The sequence below is a fragment of the Neofelis nebulosa genome, chromosome 2 (assembly GCF_028018385.1).
Source record: "Neofelis nebulosa isolate mNeoNeb1 chromosome 2, mNeoNeb1.pri, whole genome shotgun sequence".
In the NCBI taxonomy this organism is placed as follows: Eukaryota; Metazoa; Chordata; class Mammalia; order Carnivora; family Felidae; genus Neofelis; species Neofelis nebulosa.
In genome coordinates, this window is record NC_080783.1 from 40,570,022 (window position 1) to 40,590,070 (window position 20,049).

Here is a 20,049-nt window from a genome sequence, read left to right on the forward strand (position 1 = left end):
AAGACAATGGGTATGAGAGATCTTTGAAATTTCAAGTAGTTTAGTTAGTAAAGTATCACTTAAAATATAAACTTATTATCACTGCCAATTTTATTCTGCACTGCAGGTCTATTACCTACTGCTTCACACTAAACTCACACTGATCCTTCAAAATTTAAGGTAATGCTGAGGAGACACTGGAATAAATGAAGTGATGACTCCAAATCCCTCAGAATGAACAGATTAGGACTTCAAAATTTTCAGCCTAGGCTGCGTAAAGTAATTACCTATATGTGTGTGTGTGTGCATGTGTGTATACATATATACACATATATATGCATAAATAAATATATACATATATAATAAACAAATAGAAGGAATGCAAATATATATATAAAATAAACAAACCGTTCTCTCTTCCAATCCTAGACTAATTAAAACAGAATCTCCAGGTGCTGGAGCCCAGACATTGATAGGTTTTAAAATCTCCTTAGGTGATTCAAAGGTGCCTTTGAATTTGAAGAATCTGGGTTAGATAGAGTTGTATGATTAAAGATTTTACTCTGCTGCAGAGGGTATGAAGACTGTTCTTATTTGAGTTCCTCTTAGAAATATAATGTAATTTGCAAATATTACATGGTCAGAGGTCAGCTATTATACCTTCTACATTCTTTTGCAGGTAGTATTATAGTTTTAGGCTAAAAGTTTTCTCCATTGACTTGTTTTTATCACAGTTGGTTTGTTAACTGGATACAGGGTCTGAATTCCTTTGCTGTGAAAAATATAATTCTGTTATCAGCAAAACCACATTCTGCCCTAGGTGGTTTCTCCAATGGCTTTAATCTCCCTTTTCAAATCCATGAAGTAAAGAGCCTTCCAAACTAAAGAATGAGTCGTCATTTGGGCTAAAAGAGACTTTTAGTTTAGATTTCAGATATTCTAACCCACTGTAAAAGTTTGATAAAAAATGAATCCAAGCTTTTAATTGTGTACATAAAGCTGAAAAATTCTATTGGGAGACATTCCTAATAATCCATGCACATAATAGGGTGGGAATTGTTTATAAATATAAATGAATTGAAAGGTTTATAACCCTGGAACAAGATGATGAAAAATCAAACCGTGGTTGGCAAGCTCACAATTAAATTCTCAGTAAAGGACTTACTTGATAATTCTGTTTAATCTTTGTTTTCCAATATGTTCCTGGAAACAAAGAGAAAAGAAAAATCTCAGCCAGAGTAGGAAATGCAGAGAGATTACATTATATACATATAATTTTAATAACTCTTAGTTGATTTCAAGATCCTTAAATAAAAACATAACCTCCTTTCTGTGTGTGTGTGTGTGTGTATGTGTGTTCTCTCTCTCTCTATATATATATGTATGTGTATATATGTGTGTGTGTGTTCTATATATATGTGTGTATATGTATATGTGTGTGTGTGTGTTCTCTCTCAGCATATGTATATATATATGTGTATATGTATATGTGTATGTGCGTGATATATGTATGTATATGCAATATAAATTTGACAGATTTAGTGATGTTTCCAACTGCAAATTTTTTTTAAAAATCAAATTTTGTATTTTAAGGGAAATCTCATATTTCTGAAAAAGAAATTGATGTTGTGTTATTGGTTATTTTTACTGTTGACATTTTATATTGAATATTTTATAAAACTAGAATCAAATGTTTATTTAATGGTGAGTCTAGATATTTCCTCCAATATGTGGCTGTACAGGATTTAGCTGCTCATAAAATTATCCCCCACTCTTATATTACAAGCAGATTCACATGCTTAGTTATCCAAGTATAAGCAAATATGTTTGCATTAAACGTTATATGGCTGTTTAAAATTACTTCTGATATCTCATTTTACCTTGCCCAAAATTATATCAAGAAAGAACTCATCTTCATCATGAAAATGTCAGTGTATATCCTGTACTTGGTGATATCCTGAGTGCCTACACTTGTCTATCTTCCACACTTGATTATTGCCACATTTGAGGGCAGGGAATATTGCTTTTATTTACTCCAGTACCTCATTTAGTACAGTCCCTGGAAAATACTATATGGTTTATAAATATGGGTTATATATATATAAATATATATCTAAAAGTTTATTTATTTATTTATTTATTTATTTATTTATTTATTTAGAGAGCACACAAGTGTTGAGTGGAGGAAGGGCAGAGAGAGGGGGAGAGAGAGAATCCCAAGCAGGCTCTGCACTGTCAACACAGACCCCACCTGGGGTTCAGTCTCATGAACTGAGAGGTCACGGACTTGGCCAAAATCAAGAGTTGGATGCTTAACCAGCTGAGCCACTCAGCACCCCTATAAATTATATCTTTAAAGATAACTGAATTAAATCTCATTCTATCTAAAAATACTACCAAGTCTCACAAAATCATTCCATTTATTCACTTTTCATATTTATGAAAACTCCTGTTTTAATGGCACTGATCCAAAGGATGTTTCTTCTCCAAACTAACTTTAATCACTTGAGATATAGAAAATGATCCCTTCTTCTACAAGCCGATTGGTCTGGGGTGCTCATATATTTTTCACCACCAGTGTGCTAATATAAAATGTGGGGTTTAAAGCAAAAAACCTATGTCGTAAGAAAAACTAATTAGTATCACAGACATCTAACCCTAGATGATTCTTTGTCATTACATTTAGGCATGAATGCAGTTATAATTACACATACAATGATAGCAATGTTCTACCCAGGATCAATTGGTCGGCTCAAATTAGTTGCTTTAATATCTTAACAGCTGAAGAAACCTAGATACTATGTTTTACAAGGCAAAGTTTGTATTTACTCCATCCAAAGAGTTTTTGGAACAATCTTGCAGAAGCGCAAAAGCATTTTAGATACATGATAGCACAGAAATACAACTGGGCAAACCAGAATTTTCAATTAATTCTGACAAAGAAAATAGGTATTCATGCAGAATATGTTAGTGTGCCATGATTAGCAATCTTTTTAGTGAATCATACATGATAAAACATCAACTACAAATTTTATATGTTTCTGCATTTTAAGTCATTTTTGATCGATGAGATTCATAAATATAAATTTGACCTTTTTTTCGTTCTGACGCTGTGTACTCTACACATTATTTGTGTATAATTTTTCTATTTTTTTGTAGTTCTCTGCATGCTATATAAGATAATATCCCAAATGTGTATACAGAGTTAATGTTTGTCTGGCAGTGGTGTCCAGAGCCAGCTGATATCTAAATATTGAAAGTGGTGATGTTTAAGTTCTCTTTAAGTTTAATTAGAGGTTGTAAACACTACCTTTTATAGCCAAAGAGAACTAAAACCTAATTCCCCATAAAAAAAATGGATCCAGTATTGGTTAATTTGTTTCCTTCCGTCAGTAGCTGCACAGAACATAGCTATTTCCAACCCCACATTCATACATAAAAGATAAAAGTGTAGTTGTTAAAAGACTGGTGCACGTTGGGTCAATATTTCTGATTGAGCAATAACTTTGAAGTATTTCACAACAGAACTTTAAAATCCCTTTTAAAAAAATGTATCATTGACGGGAGGCCATTAAATCTTTAAAATAAGAGACAGTGATGAGATTTTCTAAGCAACAGTATTTTCTATTTCAGTTTTAGAAGTAAGGTTATTCATTGTCCCCAAAACAAGATGGTTGTTTCAAGTAAATAGTATGTGTTGAATGATACATGATGGTGTAGTGTTTAAGTTTGGCTGCCTTTATAGTTAGACCGGGTTTGAAGCTTCAGTCAATTACTAGCTGTATATGACCTTGGCTAATTATTAAATACTCCCTGTGCCTTGGTTTTTTAAAGTGTAAAATAGCATAGTATTAGGTTCTTCTTTATAGAGTTTTTGTAATGATTAAATGAAATTAATACATGCAAAGTCCTATGTCTGGCATATAGGAGGAGTTCAATAAAAGTTACATATTATTACTCTTTTTATTTCATTGAATCTAAGCTGACATTGATTATAAGATTACACTATTGTTATATAGAGCACTGGGGATAAAATGCTGCCAATTAAACTAGGATTAGTTTTTGTATTTTATTCTTATTAAAAGAGCTCTTCTGCATTTAGATGTAGATTTTAATCATGTCTACCTATAGTGCATACATAAAAAAAAGGAAGAATAATTGAAACAAATTGGATAAGTTATTCTCAAAACTTCTTAACATGCAGGGTCCAACTCTTCTGAATAAGCTTTGAGTCAGCATCATTGATGTCTAAATGTTTTCAACTATGTATCACTCTTGCAGCCATCAAGGACATCCCTAATGCCACTTTTCTTAGGAGTGGTACATTATCACTGCAGTTTCTTCCACACTATTAACGCTCATTGTAAAAATGTTAATGCTGGCATTTTCTTAATTTCCCCAGGTGATATCACGGAAAGGTTTTTGAAGAACACTGGGATTTCTATTCTCTTCTCAAATGATTCTTGAATAGTTGTAGTTGTCTAGTTAAGTCCTCTAAAATAAGTCAGGTTAACCACAGGTAGTCAGTGGCAACTTTATCACTATTGCTGCTTGTCCAACAGTAATCTTAAAACATAACTTAATCTCAAGACATTGATTATTAGAGGCATATAAATCTCAGAGATGTTAAATTGGGGGATCTAAGGAGACTTTTTAGAATCATGGAATTCTCTGTCACACTCTGATCTTTTTTTGCTCTTTCCTTTATTTCCTCCCTGGGGATCAGAGATGCAGTAACATATCAAATTAGTCAATTTGGGAAAAATAAACTGGTTATGCCCAGTTTGACTCCTTTCTTTTTAGCAGATTCCTTCTCCCCACAGCACGGATACCCTGCTCTCTGTCTCAGAGCCAGGCTATCCATTCCAGGGTGAGGCCTTCTTTCCAGTTCCTGGATTGGTAAATCGTTCTGCCATATGTTGGTTTTAAAATTTGTATTTCAATTTAGCCCTTATAAGTAATATTTTAGTTAATCTACTGAGTCTTTTGTCTATCTCTCAATTTTTATTTAATCCCTTCCTTCACACATGCATAGACTACAAAGTACTATGGCTGAAAAATGACTCCTATACCCTGCTCCCTCATTTCTCCTACTGCTTGCTTGTTTGCCTTAGACAGATTTTATTAATTTGGGCCTCATTTCCATATCTTCTTTTCTTGGATATTTTTTTTTTAGAGTTAGTTGTCTATTTGGTGAGAGTGTTTAATTAAAACTGGAAAATGTTTGGGCCCACATAAACTGCAATATATTAAAAGAAAACAAATAAGGGAGTGCTTCACTGTTAACACTTCTAGGACTTAAAACACTACTCATTTCAGGTAATGTTTTCAAATTCCTGACAAATATCAATTTTCAAAATTCCCTGGAGTTTTAGCAAATTTTCAAATTATACTTTATTCTTTTCTAAAAAAAATTATTTTCATATTTATTTATTTTTAAGAGGGGCGGAGGGGTAGAGGGAGACACAGAATCTGAAGCAGGCTCCAGGCTCTGAGCTGTCAGCTCGGAGCCCTATGTGAGACTCGAACCCACGAACAGTGAGGTTATGACCTGAGCCAAAGCCAGACACGGAACCAACTGAGCCACTCAGGCCCCCCATCAAATTATACTTTATTCTTTGAGTACATTTAAATAATGAGTGCACATGATAATAACCAGTGAATTATTTTTTCAAAAGGGCAGTACTAAAAGTTTCAGAGGTTCTTTATAAAACAAACTGAAATAATGCAATAATATACTAATAGTATGAACTGATATATGGTGACAAGATTATATATTTCATTAACATAGAAAACCTATTTGATTTAGACATTTAATAACAAAAACATCAAAAAATTAAATATTAAGATAAAATGAAATGAATACCAAATAAAATAATTTTAAAATAAAGATAATACCACATGTACTTAATATTTAACAGTTACTGTTTATAAAATGCAATTTTGGGATACACAAAGCATTACTCCATCTGATCTTCATTTCATAACAAATATTCTAGATGTAGAGAAGTTTTTGATTTTTATTTTTATTTTTTGACACTAACTGAATTGTCCAAAGGGCTTGTGAAAGTCTCTACAGGTTATGTATTAGTTCATGTTGCTTTTTATCAGTTCATTTTGTTTTGTTTTTTTTTAAGATGAAGGTGTTTTTGTTTGTTTTTGTTTTGTTTTGTTTCATTTTTGTTCTCCTGTGGTTTGGTTTTGCCATTAATGCAATCCTTTCACTAATTTAGATTTTATATTAGTTTCCAGTTTCGTATGCATATTCCACATCAGCACTTATATCTTCTTTTTGCATTTTATGTGTTGAAGTATTTACAAGGAATTATTGCCTATAGTGATTATGCAAACACAGGAAAACTCCACCAATTTCTAAAAGCTGCAGAATCTGCTTCCAGGTTCCTAAGCTAGACATCAACATGATACTCTAAAATGCTTATCAATATATATTAATATTACCCAGTAGGTATTTTCCATGGTTTGGATAGACAGAAGTAAATGTTACTCTTAATCTCAGAATTTGATCATTTGACTCCGAAGGAATTGTAATTTAATTATTTGTGTCAGTCCACTCCTTTGGGTATTGATTTCATATTCCAGGATGACATAAATTATTGCAATCCACTTGTGACCTAGATACATTATAAAAAGTAGCAATTGCTGTGGAATGAGAAGTTTTCATAAGGGAGGAGGTATCATTTGTCTTTTTAGAAAAAAAGAACAGCAAAAATGACAGACCTGCATCAGGAAAACCCCACATTTGCAGGAGAGGGTCAAGTCTCTCCCTGCTCCTTCATTTTACTATTTTGCTTTATTTCTTGGTGAAGCTATCTACTTCTATTTAGTGACAATTCTAGCCATGAACTATCAGTTTCCAGACAGTTTCATACTGAGTATGAAAGGTGAATGATGAGCAGATAGATTAATACAAGAAAAGTCTGGTTACCTTCACACTGATTTTAAAACTGGAATAGTTAATTTTATGAAGAAATTTATTTTAAAATGTGATGTTCTTGTAGTTGGCACAAAGATATGGCACATTATAAATCATGATGAACCACTAATGAATGAATCAATTGGACAATTCAACCAAAAACAAAAGTAGACCAAAACACTAAATCTTAAAATAGGTATTATTTGCTTTTTTATTGAACTAAATGTATTTTATTATTATCAAATAATTTATAAACATTTTCTAATTTAATTCCTAAGATACTTGGTTTCTCTGTGGCTTTGAGCTGACACTTTTAGACAAAGGGACTATGAGATATCAGTAACTTAATTAAGTTCACAAAGGAGCCAGATTAGATAAAACAAAAAACTCATATAGTTTTTTAGGATTTTGATATATAAAACCAGTTGAGCAATTACCATGGTAAAAATGGAGTTCATGTCTGAGTATCACAATTAAAAATATAGCAGCAGATGGCCTTAGTTTTTAACTCGCTGATTTATGGCTGTTAGTATGAACTCATCATATACCATGCAAACAGTTTATAGAAATTATTATTTCTGTAAGTGTAATTCATAAGCACTGACAAGTCAAATAGATTTTGTAACCTCATGTTACATGGTACACTGTTCATAAGTGTGAAGTCTATACCGCTGCTTTTTGAGTTTCAGAATTTATAGGATGACTCTAGAAGGTTAGAACAAGGATGTGCTTTATAGATCTGTATCTATAGCAGGAGTTTTGCAGATCAAACACCCTTCTAAAGAGGCACATAACTCCCATATCTCAGAGCAATAGTAAAACTCCCATATCATACATAAATAAATTCAATTAATATTGCTCTATTTTTGTTGGTATGTTTAATCTTTACACATGTAAAAATAATTCATTCTATGAAACAGAGTCTATGGAGCTAATAGATTATAGTTTATCTTGATTGACAGAAATTACAACTATATAAATATAAATATGGATTTATGATGTGTAAGAAACCATTATCCATCTTTGACAGGAAGCATCAAGAAAATGAAGACTTGTACATCAGCATCATGGTAGCATAGATAACTTTTTTGTTTGGTCTCCCCTTTTAACAACTAAAATTTGACATCCATCCACGACTGAAAGTGCTTCAGAGGGAGTTGTGGGATCCAGCACCATATGCCAAGGCCCTCAGGTTGAGTCTCACCCACCTGTGCATCAGGTAGTAGGCAGACAGACCTCAATAAGAGCTGTGGAACTGACAGGAGCCTTGGAACCAGTTTCAGCTCTTCTTGGCCATGGTTAGGGACTACCCAGAGAGCGCTAATTTTGGCAGTCTCCCATGGATGAGAAAGCCTTTGTAGAAGTCCAGGTTTCCTGAAGAGAGGTTCCAGCACTCTGTAGAAAAAAGAAAAAACAAAGGAGTTTGGACACACTGGAGAGGTTATTAGGAACTTTGCCTTCCAAATCAGAAAAGAAGAGGTAAAATTGTTATTATTTGAAAAGGATATGATTTTGTATATAGAAAAACCCATAGATTCAACCAAAAAACTGTTGGAACCAATCAACAAATCCTGAAGTTGTAGGATCTAAAATCAACTTACAAAAATCAGTTGTGCTTCTATATGCTAAAAACAGAATATCTAATAAATAAAGCAATCTCATTCATAGTGGCATCAAAACTAAGAAAATACTTAGGAATAAATTTAACCAAGGAAAGGAAAAATACGTCTAACTGAATGAACAAGAATTTGATTAAAGAAATTGAAGAAAAGAGAAACAAATGGAAAGATATCCCATATTAGTGGATTGGAAGAATTAATATTGTTTAAATGTCCATACTACCCAAACTCATCTACAGATTCCATGCAGTCTATATTTTTCATAAAAATAGAATAAGCAGTTCTAAAATTTACAGGGAACCAGAAAGGACCCCGAATAGCCTAAATAATCCTGTGAACGAAGAACAAAGGTAGAAGCATCACACATTCTGATTTCAAATTATACTACAAATCTCTAGTAATCCAAACAGGATGGTAAGGACATAAAAATAAACAGATAGGCCAATATTACAGAATGGAGTGTCCATAACTAAACTCCTGTGTGTATGGTCAGCTAATGTTTGATAAGAGCACCAAGAATATTGAATGGGGACAGAATAGTATCTTTAATAAATGGTATTAGAAACACTGGTTAGCCACATGCAGAAAAGTGAAATGAGACATCTGCCTTACACCACTCACAAAAATAAGCCTGATGTGGATTAAGGACATAAAGAGAAACCTGAAACCATAAAACCCCTAGGAGAAATATAGGGAAAAATAAATTTTGACATTTGTCTAGACAACAGTTTTTGGCTATGACACCAAAGCAAAAGCACCAAAAGCAAAAAATAAGTAATTAGGACTATATAAAACTAAAAAGGTTATACACAGTGAAAGAAACAACTAACCAAATGATAATGCAACCTACAGAATAGGAAAAAATATTTGCAAACCATTATCTGATAAGGAGTTAGTATAAAAATATATAAATAATTAGCGTGCATGGGTGGCTCAGTTGGTTAAGCTTTGGCTCAGGTCATGACCTCACGGTTCATGTTTTCAAGTCCCATATTGGTCTCTATGCTGACAGCTCCAAGCCTGGAACCTGCTTCGGATTCTGTGTCTCCCTCTCTCTCTGCCCTTTCCCCCACTTGCACTCTCTCTCTCTCAAAGATAAATAAACATTAAAGTATATATACGTATATATATATATATATGTATATATATATATGTATATATATACATATATACATATATACATATGTATATGTGTATATATATGTATATATGTATATATATATATATACGTATATACATATGTATATATGTATATATGTGTATATATATATATGTATATATATGCATATATATATGTATATATATTTATATATAACTCATACAACTCAATAACAAATTAAACAATCTGATTAAAAAATGGTCAGAGGAATTGAATAGACATTTTTTTCCAAAAAGACCTCCAAATGGCTAACAGGTACGTGAAAAGATGCTCAACATCACTGATAATCAGAGAAATGTGAATCAAAACCATAATGAAATAGCACCTCACCCTTATTAGAATGTTTGTCACTGGGGCGCCTGGGTGGCTCAGTTGGTTTAGCGTCTGGCTCTTGGTTTCGGCTCAGGTCATAATCTCATGGTTTCATGAGTTCCAGCCTCTCATTGATCTCTGTGCAGCTGGCAGCAGGGAGCCTGATTGGGGGTATCTCTCTCTCTCTCTTTCTCTCTCTCTTTCTCCCCCTCCCTCCCTCCTACTCGCTGTCTGCCCTTCCCCCACTCACACTGTCTCTATCTCTGTCAAAAAAAATAATGTTTATCATCAAGAAGACAAGAGGTAACAAGTGTTGGTGAGGATGCCAAGAAAAGGGAACCCTTGTCCACTGTTAGTGGAATGTAAATTGTTGCAGCCACTATGAAAGTTCTTTAAAGAAATTAAAAAAATAAAAAAATAAAACTAGAACCACCATATAATCAAACAGTCCTACTTCTGGGTATACCCAAGGGAAATTACAACAGGATATCAAAGACAATATGCTCTCTCATGTTTATTGCAACATTGTTCAAAGTAGCCAAGATGGGAAAATAACTTGTGTTCTGTCAGTAGATGAAAGGATAAAGCATTAAACACACACACACATACACACACACTCACACACACACACACACAGTGGAGTATTATTCAGCCACAAGAAAAAAGGAAAGCCTTCCAGTTGTGATAACATGGATGAACCATGAGAGCATTAGGCTAAGTGAGGTAAATCAGACAAAGAAAGACACATACTACATCGTACCACTTATTATTTTTTTTAATATATGAAATTTATTGTCAAATTGGTTTCCATACAACACCCAGTGCTCATCCCGAAAGGTGCCCTCCTCTATACCCATCACCCACCCTCCCCTTCCTCCCACCCCCCATCAACCCTCAGTTTGTTCTCAGTTTTTAACTGTCTCTTATGCTTTGGCTCCCTCCCACTCTAACCACTTTTTTTTTTTCCTTCCCCTCCCCCATGGGTTTCTGTTACGTTTCTCAGGATCCACATAAAAGTGAAACCATATGGTATCTGTCTTTCTCTGTATGGCTTATTTCACTTGGCATCACACTCTCCAGTTCCATCCACGTTGCTACAAAAGGCCATATTTCATTCTTTCTCATTGCCACGTAGTATTCCATTGTGTATATAAACCACAATTTCTTTATCCATTCATCAGTTGATGGACATTTAGGCTCTTTCCATAATTTGGCTATTGTTGAGAGTGCTGCTATAAACATTGGGGTACAAGTGCCCCTATGCATCAGCACTCCTGTATCCCTTGGATAAATTCCTAGCAGTGCTATTGTTGGGTCATAGGGTAGGTCTATTTTTAATTTTCTGAGGAACCTCCACACTGCTTTCCAGAGCAGCTGCACCAATTTGCATTCCCACCAACAGTGCAAGAGGGTTCCCGTTTCTCCACATCCTCTCCAGCATCTATAGTCTCCTGATGTGTTCATTTTGGCCACTCTGACTGGCGTGAGGTGATATCTGAGTGTGGTTTTGATTTGTATTTCCCTGATGAGGAGCGACGTTGAACATCTTTTCATGTGCCTGTTGGCCATCTGGATGTCTTGTTTAGAGAAGTGTCTATTCATGTTTTCTGCCCATTTCTTCACTGGGTTATGTGTTTTTCGGGTGTGGAGTTTGGTGAGCTCTTTATAGATTTTGGATACTAGCCCTTTGTCTGATATGTCATTTGCAAATATCTTTTCCCATTCCGTTGGTTGCCTTTTAGTTTTGTTGGTTGTTTCCTTTGCTGTGCAGAAGCTTTTTATCTTCATAAGGTCCCAGTAATTCACTTTTGCTTCTAATTCCCTTGCCTTTGGGGACGTGTCGAGTAAGAGATTGCTACGGCTGAGGTCAGAGAGGTCTTTTCCTGCTTTTTCTCCTCTAAGGTTTTGATGGTTTCCTGTCTCACATTCAGGTCCTTTATCCATTTTGGGTTTATTTTTGTGAATGGTGTGAGAAAGTGGTCTAGTTTCAACCTTCTGCATGTTGCTGTCCAGTTCTCCCAGCACCATTTGTTAAAGAGACTGTCTTTTTTCCATTGGATGTTCTTTCCTGCTTTGTCAAAGATGAGTTGGCCATATGTTTGTGGGTCTAGCTCTGGGGTTTCTATTCTATTCCATTGGTCTATGTGTCTGTTTTTGTGCCAATACCATGCTGTCTTGATGATGACAGCTTTGTAGTAGAGGCTAAAGTCTGGGATTGTGATGCCTCCTGCTTTGGTCTTCTTCTTCAAAATTACTTTGGCTATTCGGGGCCTTTTGTGGTTCCATATGAATTTTAGGATTGCTTGTTCTAGTTTCGAGAAGAATGCTGGTGCAATTTTGATTGGGATTGCATTGAATGTGTAGATAGCTTTGGGTAGTAGTGACATTTTGACAATATTTATTCTTCCAATCCATGAGCAGGGAAAGTCTTTCCATTTCTTTGTATCTTCTTCAATTACCTTCATAAGCTTTCTATAGTTTTCAGCATACAGATCTTTGACATCTTTGGTTAGATTTATTCCTAGGTATTTTATGCTTCTTGGTGCAATTGTGAATGGGATCAATTTCTTTATTTGTCTTTCTGTTGCTTCATTGTTAGTGTATAAGAATGCAACTGATTTCTGTACATTGATTTTGTATCCTGCAACTTTGCTGAATTCATGTATCAGTTCTAGCAGACTTTTGGTGGAGTCTATCGGATTTTCCATGTATAATATCATGTCATCTGCAAAAAAGCGAAAGCTTGACTTCATCTTTGCCAATTTTGATGCCTTTGATTTCCTTTTGTTGTCTGATTGCTGATGCTAGAACTTCCAGCACTATGTTAAACAACAGCAGTGAGAGTGGGCATCCCTGTCGTGTTCCTGATCTCAGGGAAAAAGCTCTCAGTTTTTCCCCGTTGAGGATGATGTTAGCTGTGGGCTTTCCATAAATGGCTTTTATGATCTTTAAGTATGTTCCTTCTATCCCGACTTTCTCAAGGGTTTTTATTAAGAAAGGGTGCTGGATTTTGTCAAAGGCCTTTTCTGCATCTATTGACAGGATCATATGATTCTTCTCTTTTTTTTTTGTTAATGTGATGTATCACGTTGATCGATTTGCGAATGTTGAACCAGCCCTGCATCCCAGGAATGAATCCCACTTGATCATGGTGAATAATTCTTTTTATATGCCGTTGAATTCGATTTGCTAGTATCTTATTGAGAATTTTTGCATCCATATTCATGAGGGATATTGGCCTGTAGTTCTCTTTTTTTACTGGGTCTCTGTCTGGTTTAGGAATCAAAGTAATACTGGCTTCATAGAATGAGTCTGGAAGTTTTCCTTCCCATTCTATTTCTTGGAATAGCTTGAGAAGGATAAGTATTATCTCTGCTTTAAACGTCTGGTAGAACTCCCCTGGGAAGCCATCTGGTCCTGGCCTCTTATTTGTTGGGAGATTTTTGATAACCGATTCAATTTATTCGCTGGTTATGGGTCTGTTCAAGCTTTCTATTTCCTCCTGATTGAGTTTTGGAAGAGTGCGGGTGTTTAGGAATCTGTCCATTTCTTCCAGGTTGTCCAATTTGTTGGCATATAATTTTTCATAGTATTCCCTGATAATTGTTTGTATCTCTGAGGGATTGGTTGTAATAATTCCATTTTCATTCATGATTTTATCTATTTGGGTCATCTCCCTTTTCTTTTTGAGAAGCCTGGCTAGAGGTTTGTCAATTTTGTTTATTTTTTCAAAAAAACAACTCTTGGTTTCGTTGATCTGCTCTACAGTTTTTTTAGATTCTATATTGTTTATTTCTGCTCTGATCTTTATTTTTTCTCTTCTTGTGCTGGGTTTAGGCTGCCTTTGCTGTTCTGCTTCTATTTCCTTTAGGTGTGCTGTTAGATTTTGTATTTGGGATTTTTCTTGTTTCTTGAGATAGGCCTGGATTGCAATGTATTTTCCTCTCAGGACTGCCTTTGCTGCATCCCAAAGCGTTTGGATTGTTGTATTTTCATTTTCGTTTGTTTCCATATATTTTTTAATTTCTTCTCTAATTGCCTGGTTGACCCACTCATTCGTGAGTAGGGTGTTCTTTAACCTCCATGCTTTTGGAGGTTTTCCAGACTTTTTCCTGTGGTTGATTTCAAGCTTCATAGCATTGTGGTCTGAAAGTATGCATGGTATAATTTCAATTCTTGTAAACTTATGAAGGGCTGTTTTGTGACCCAGTATATGATCTTTCTTGGAGAATGTTCCATGTGCACTCGAGAAGAAAGTATATTCTGTTGCTTTGGGATGCAGAGTTCTAAATATGTCTGTCAAGTCCATCTGATCCAATGTATCATTCAGGGCCCTTGTTTCTTTATTGACCGTGTGTCTAGATGATCTATCCATTTCTGTAAGTGGGGTGTTAAAGTCCCCTGCAATGACCACATTCTTTTTTTTTTTTTTTTAACATTTTTAATTTATTTTTGGGACAGAGAGAGACAGAGCATGAACGGGGGAGGGGCAGAGAGAGAGGGAGACACAGAATCGGAAACAGGCTCCAGGCTCCGAGCCATCAGCCCAGAGCCTGACGCGGGGCTCGAACTCACGGACCGCGAGATCGTGACCTGGCTGAAGTCGGATGCTTAACCGACTGCGCCACCCAGGCGCCCCCAATGACCACATTCTTATCAATAAGGTTGCTTATGTTTATGAGTAATTGTTTTATATATTTGGGGGCTGCTGTATTTGGCACATAGACATTTATAATTGTTAGCTCTTCCTGATGGATAGACCCTGTAATTATTATATAATGCCCTTCTTCATCTCTTGTTACAGCCTTTAATTTAAAGTCTAGTTTGTCTGATATAAGTATGGCTACTCCAGCTTTCTTTTGGCTTCCAGTAGCATGATAAATAGTTCTCCATCCCCTCACTCTCAATCTAAAGGTGTCCTCAGATCTAAAATGAGTCTCTTGTAGACAGCAAATAGATGGGTCTTGTTTTTTTATCCATTCTGATACCCTATGTCTTTTGGTTGGCGCATTTAATCCATTTACATTCCGTGTTATTATAGAAAGATACAGGTTTAGAGTCATTGTGATGTCTGTATGTTTTATGCTTGTAGTGATGTCTCTGGTACTTTGTCTCACAGGATCCCCCTTAGGATCTCTTGTAGGGCTGGTTTAGTGGTGACAAATTCCTTCAGTTTTTGTTTGTTTGGGAAGACCTTTATCTCTCTTTCTATTCTAAATGACCGACTTGCTGGATAAAGGATTCTCGGCTGCATATTTTTTCTGTTTAGCACACTGAAGGCATCGTGCCAATCCTTTCTGGCCTGCCAAGTTTCAAAAGAGAGATCAGTCACGAGTCTTATAGGTCTCCCTTTATATGTGAGGCCACGTTTATCTCTTGCTGCTTTTAGAATTTTCTCTTTATCCTTGTATTTTGCCAGTTTCACTATGATATGTCGTGCAGAAGATCGATTCAAGTTACGTCTGAAGGGAGTTCTCTGTGCCTCTTGGATTTCAATGGCTTTTTCCTTCCCCAGGTCAGGGAAGTTCTCAGCTATAATTTCTTCAAGTACCCCTTCAGCACCTTTCCCTCTCTCTTCCTCCTCTGGGATACCAATTATGCATATATTATTTCTTTTTAGTGTATCACTTAGTTCTCTAATTTTCCCCTCATACTCCTGGATTTTTTTATCTCTCTTTCTCTCAGCTTCCTCTTTTTCCATAACTTTATCTTCTAGTTCACCTATTCTCTCCTCTGCCTCTTCAATCCAAGCCATCGTGTCCATTTTGTGTTGCATTTCATTTAAAGCGCTTTTCAGCTCCTCGTGACTGTTCCTTAGTCTCTTGATCTCTGTAGCAAGAGATTCTCTGCTGTCCTCTATACTGTTTTCAAGCCCAGCGATTAATTTTATGACTATTATTCTAAATTCACTTTCTGTTATATTATTTAAATCCTTTTTGATCAGTTCATTAGCTGTTGTTATTTCCTGGAGATTCTTCTGAGGGGAATTCTTCCGTTTGCTCATTTTGGATAGTCCCTGGAGTGGTGAGGACCTGCAGGGCACTTCCCCTGTGCTGTGGTGTATAACTGGAGTTGGTGGGCGGGGCCGCAGTCCGACCTGATGTCTGCCCCCAGCCCACCGCTGGGGCCACAGTCAGACTGGTGTGTGCCTTCTCTTCCCCTCTCCTAGGGGCAGGATTCACCGTGGGGTGGTGTGGCCCATCTGGGCTACTTGCACACTGCCAGGCTTGTGGTGCTGGGGATCTGGCATATTAGCTGGGGTGGGTAGGCAAGGTGCACGGGGGCAGGAGGGGCAGGCTTAGCTCACTTCTCCTTAGGTGATCCACTTCAGGAGGGGCCCTATGGCAGCGGGAGGGAGTCAGATCCGCTGCCGGAAGTTTGGCCCCGCAGAAGCACAGAGTTGGGTGTTTGCGCGGAGCGAGCAAATTCCCTGGCAGGAACTGGTTCCCTTTGGGATTTTGGCTGGGGGATGAGCTCTGTCGTCCGGGGGCTCAGCAACTCTCCCTCCCTTTGTCCTCCAGCCTTCCCGCTTTCTGAGCAGAGCTGTTAACTTATGACCTCCCAGACGCTAAGTCTAAGTCGCGCTTCCTGTGGGAACACAGTCCGTCCGGCCCGTCCGCTTTTGCCAGCCAGACTCGGGGTCTCTACTTGGCGTGGCTCCCTCTTGCCAGTCCGTGGAGCGCGCACCGCCTTGCCGCCCTTCCTACCCTCTTCCATGGGCCTCTCGTCTGCGCTTGGCTTTGGAGACTCTGTTCTGCTAATCCTCTGGCGGTGTTCTGGGTTATTTAGGCAGGTGTAGGTGGCATCTAAGTGATCAGCAGGACGCGCCGTGAGCACAGTGTCCTCCTTTGCCGCCATCTTCCCTCCCATCGTAGCACTTATATATGGAATCTTAAAAAGTCAAACTCATAGAAACTGAAGGTAGCATGGTGGTTGGCAGGGGTTAGGGAAGTGGGAGATGTTAGTCAATGTATATAAACTTGAAGTTAGAATATGAATAAATTCTGGAGATCTAATGCACAACATTGTGATTGTAGTCAACAATGTTGTATTTTGTACTTCAAAATTACTAAGAGACTAGATCTTAAATGTTCTCATCATACAAATAAAAAATCAATAATAATGAAGGAAAAAGAAAGAAAATAAGTAATCAAAACATTCCATATCATCAGATACTGAAATTAGAGATAATAGCTGGTGTTTTAACTGGATATTTATGAAATTAAAGATTTAAAAAATCTATAAGCTTGAAATACATCTCCTTCTAAAACATTATAGGGCAGGGAGACACAAGTAGAGAATTTGTTCTAATCTCTAGTGTATACTTTACACTATGAAAAATCAGGAGTTTGAAAATGAGGAGTTTTCATGGGTATTTGTTTTTAGAAGATTTTTCTTTGACAATTTACATCTTCTTTAGTAAGGATGGATCTTTTTAAAATCATTCATGATGCTTTAATTTCTTGGATCCTTGACCATCAATAAAGCAGGTTTATTTGGTGTACTCTCCATCCAACCCAAGAATAAGCCTAACTCCATTTAGAAAAGTTTTATTTTTTAATTTAAAAAAAATTAATTTTTTTTTCTATTTAGAAAAGTTTTAATGTGTGTTGAAATATACAACTGACCATCTCCAATGGCCAACCATGCCATCTTCTTGTTACCTGAGTATGTGCAGCTTCTTTGGCTTAGGAAACTCTGATACGTTGTTTTAAATAAATTTATTTATATCTAATATTGTGTAGAATGACTTTATGTACATTATTTCTCTGTCTTTATGTTCATATCTATATAAATGCAACATATATATGTCCTGTACCTCCAAAAGAAAAAAAATCATGAGTATTTTACTATCACCACTTTCTCCTCCATTATATCAAACATGATTCTTATCAATAACTCAGTGTACTTTAAAAACAATAAAGAATGAAAAAAGTTTATAAGTTTACCTTAATTTAGGCAGAAAGTCAATTTAATCAGGATATTCTGTTCCCCAGGCATTCTGGCTAAAAAGATTGTGTTATCTCAAAAGTCAAGGAATTTGAGAGTGCTGTATCTGATTATGATTTTTCACCCTAAACTTAGTCTCACTTCTGTGACTCATCTATGATGAGTTCTCAAACTCTCCTAAGGGTTAAGCCCATGTCAGTACATGGAGGCATGACGAAGTTCAGGTAGAAAAAGTGATAACCAAATGTGATACATTCTAATTAGATTTTGCTGTCCTCCAGGCTAGGACCTCTAGTAATGATATATCCACAAGAGGTAGAAAGTTAAACAGTAAAGGACAATGAAGAAACCTTAATAAAAATTAATAAACATTTTCAAAGTAAGTACAAATTAAGGCTGTTGGGCTCTATTTAATTTTATAGGTGCAACATTTTCTTAAACTCCTGCTGCCTTACAATCTGAGAAAATCATATGATCAGATAAAAGGACTGTTAATCAATTTAAGATTATAAAATTCCTAGAGTTTTGTTTTTTAATTTTTTTTTTCAACGTTTTTTATTTATTTTTGGGACAGAGAGAGACAGAGCATGAACGGGGGAGGGTCAGAGAGAGAGGGAGACACAGAATCGGAAACAGGCTCCAGGCTCCGAGCCATCAGCCCAGAGCCTGACGCGGGGCTCGAACTCACGGACCACGAGATCGTGACCTGGCTGAAGTCGGACGCTTAACCGACTGCGCCACCCAGGCGCCCCGAGTTTTGTTTTTTAAAAAACATACTCTTCTCCCATGTTTATTAGAGTATCTCCAGGTTGTACCTAATTAGATCTTCATTTCTTGTTATTGCCCTTAAAAATGAGCCCATTAGTCTAGAGTAGGTTAATTTAGAGAATTTTTAATAACCTTTCAGAAGCTTTATGCTGATTTGCTTGTCATTCTGCCAAAGTATGAGTCAACTGGAGTATCGGTAATGACCACACCCACTCTTCAGAGCAGCAATTTAAGAATGGATAATGGATATTCTGTAGGCTCCTTGAAACAAGGCAGACAGCACAGTTGAGGAGACATGTGCTTGAAAATCCCCCAGTGCCATATTTGGCACATAATACTTAGACTGCCAGCTCTTAAGGTGGACTTAATTTTTAAGTTATTTTTTGTTTTGCCTTTTTTTACGTTCTACTTTTGTCTAGCTGTATTCACATGTCTTTGGCTCACAATAATTTTAATATTGGCCTACCATGTAGCTAACATTTCTAGAATGTTAAAGTACAATGTATTTTTATATAATTACTAAGATTTTTTAAACTTGACATTTTAAAATGTTTTATAACACATGAATGCATCTTTTTATCAACATTTATAAACTGGGACTCAATTGTATTAGCTATTTGAGAATCCTTTAGTTTTATAAATTCTTCTAGAATATTCTAAGAATATCTATAATATTTTATTATCTGTGCATTTGTAAGGTACCATCTTAGATCAAACCTTGAACATTGACATCTGCTTAAAGAATATCGATGATTGTTCTAACTCTATGACAGTTAATTTTATGTGCCATGCTGGCCCAAGGAATGCTCAGATAGCTGGTAAAACATTACACCTGGATGTGTCTGTGAGGATATTTTTGTTAGAGATTAGTGTTTGACTCAGCAGAATGAGTGAAAAAAAGATTGCCCTCACCAATGCAGGGGTCCTCATACAGTCCACTGAAGGACTGAATGGAAGGAAAAAGGGTGAGGAAGGGTGAATTTGCTCTCTGCTTGAGCTGAGACATCCATATTCTCTGGTACTTAGACATTCAGCCACTTGGTTCTTGGATCTTCAAACTCAGACTGGGACTTATAACCTGGTTCTCAGGCCTTCAGATTTTGACTAGAATGGGCTTTCCTGGGCCTCCAGCTTGCAGAAATCAGATGGTAGAACTTCTCAGCTTCCATGATTCTAGAGCCCATACTTCATAATCAATCTTTTTCTATGTATTTATATCTCTATCTGTATTTTTCTATTGTCTCCTATTGGTTTTGTCTCTGTATCTCTCACTCTCTCTCTCTCTCTCTATCTTTCTATCTGTCTATCATTTGTCCTCTCCTATTGGT

The 20,049-nt window shown here is 36.3% G+C and overlaps 1 long non-coding RNA gene across 1 annotated transcript; it reads right to left on the reverse strand.

The window, feature by feature from the left end:
• Positions 1 to 1,057: 1,057 nt before the first annotated feature.
• LOC131501061 (uncharacterized) lies at positions 1,058 to 19,840 on the reverse strand. The gene is made up of 3 exons (XR_009256622.1): positions 19,634 to 19,840; positions 8,122 to 8,308; positions 1,058 to 1,182 (listed from the first exon to the last, which is right to left on the reverse strand). It is a non-coding gene; the product is annotated as an uncharacterized LOC131501061 (long non-coding RNA).
• Positions 19,841 to 20,049: the final 209 nt, after the last annotated feature.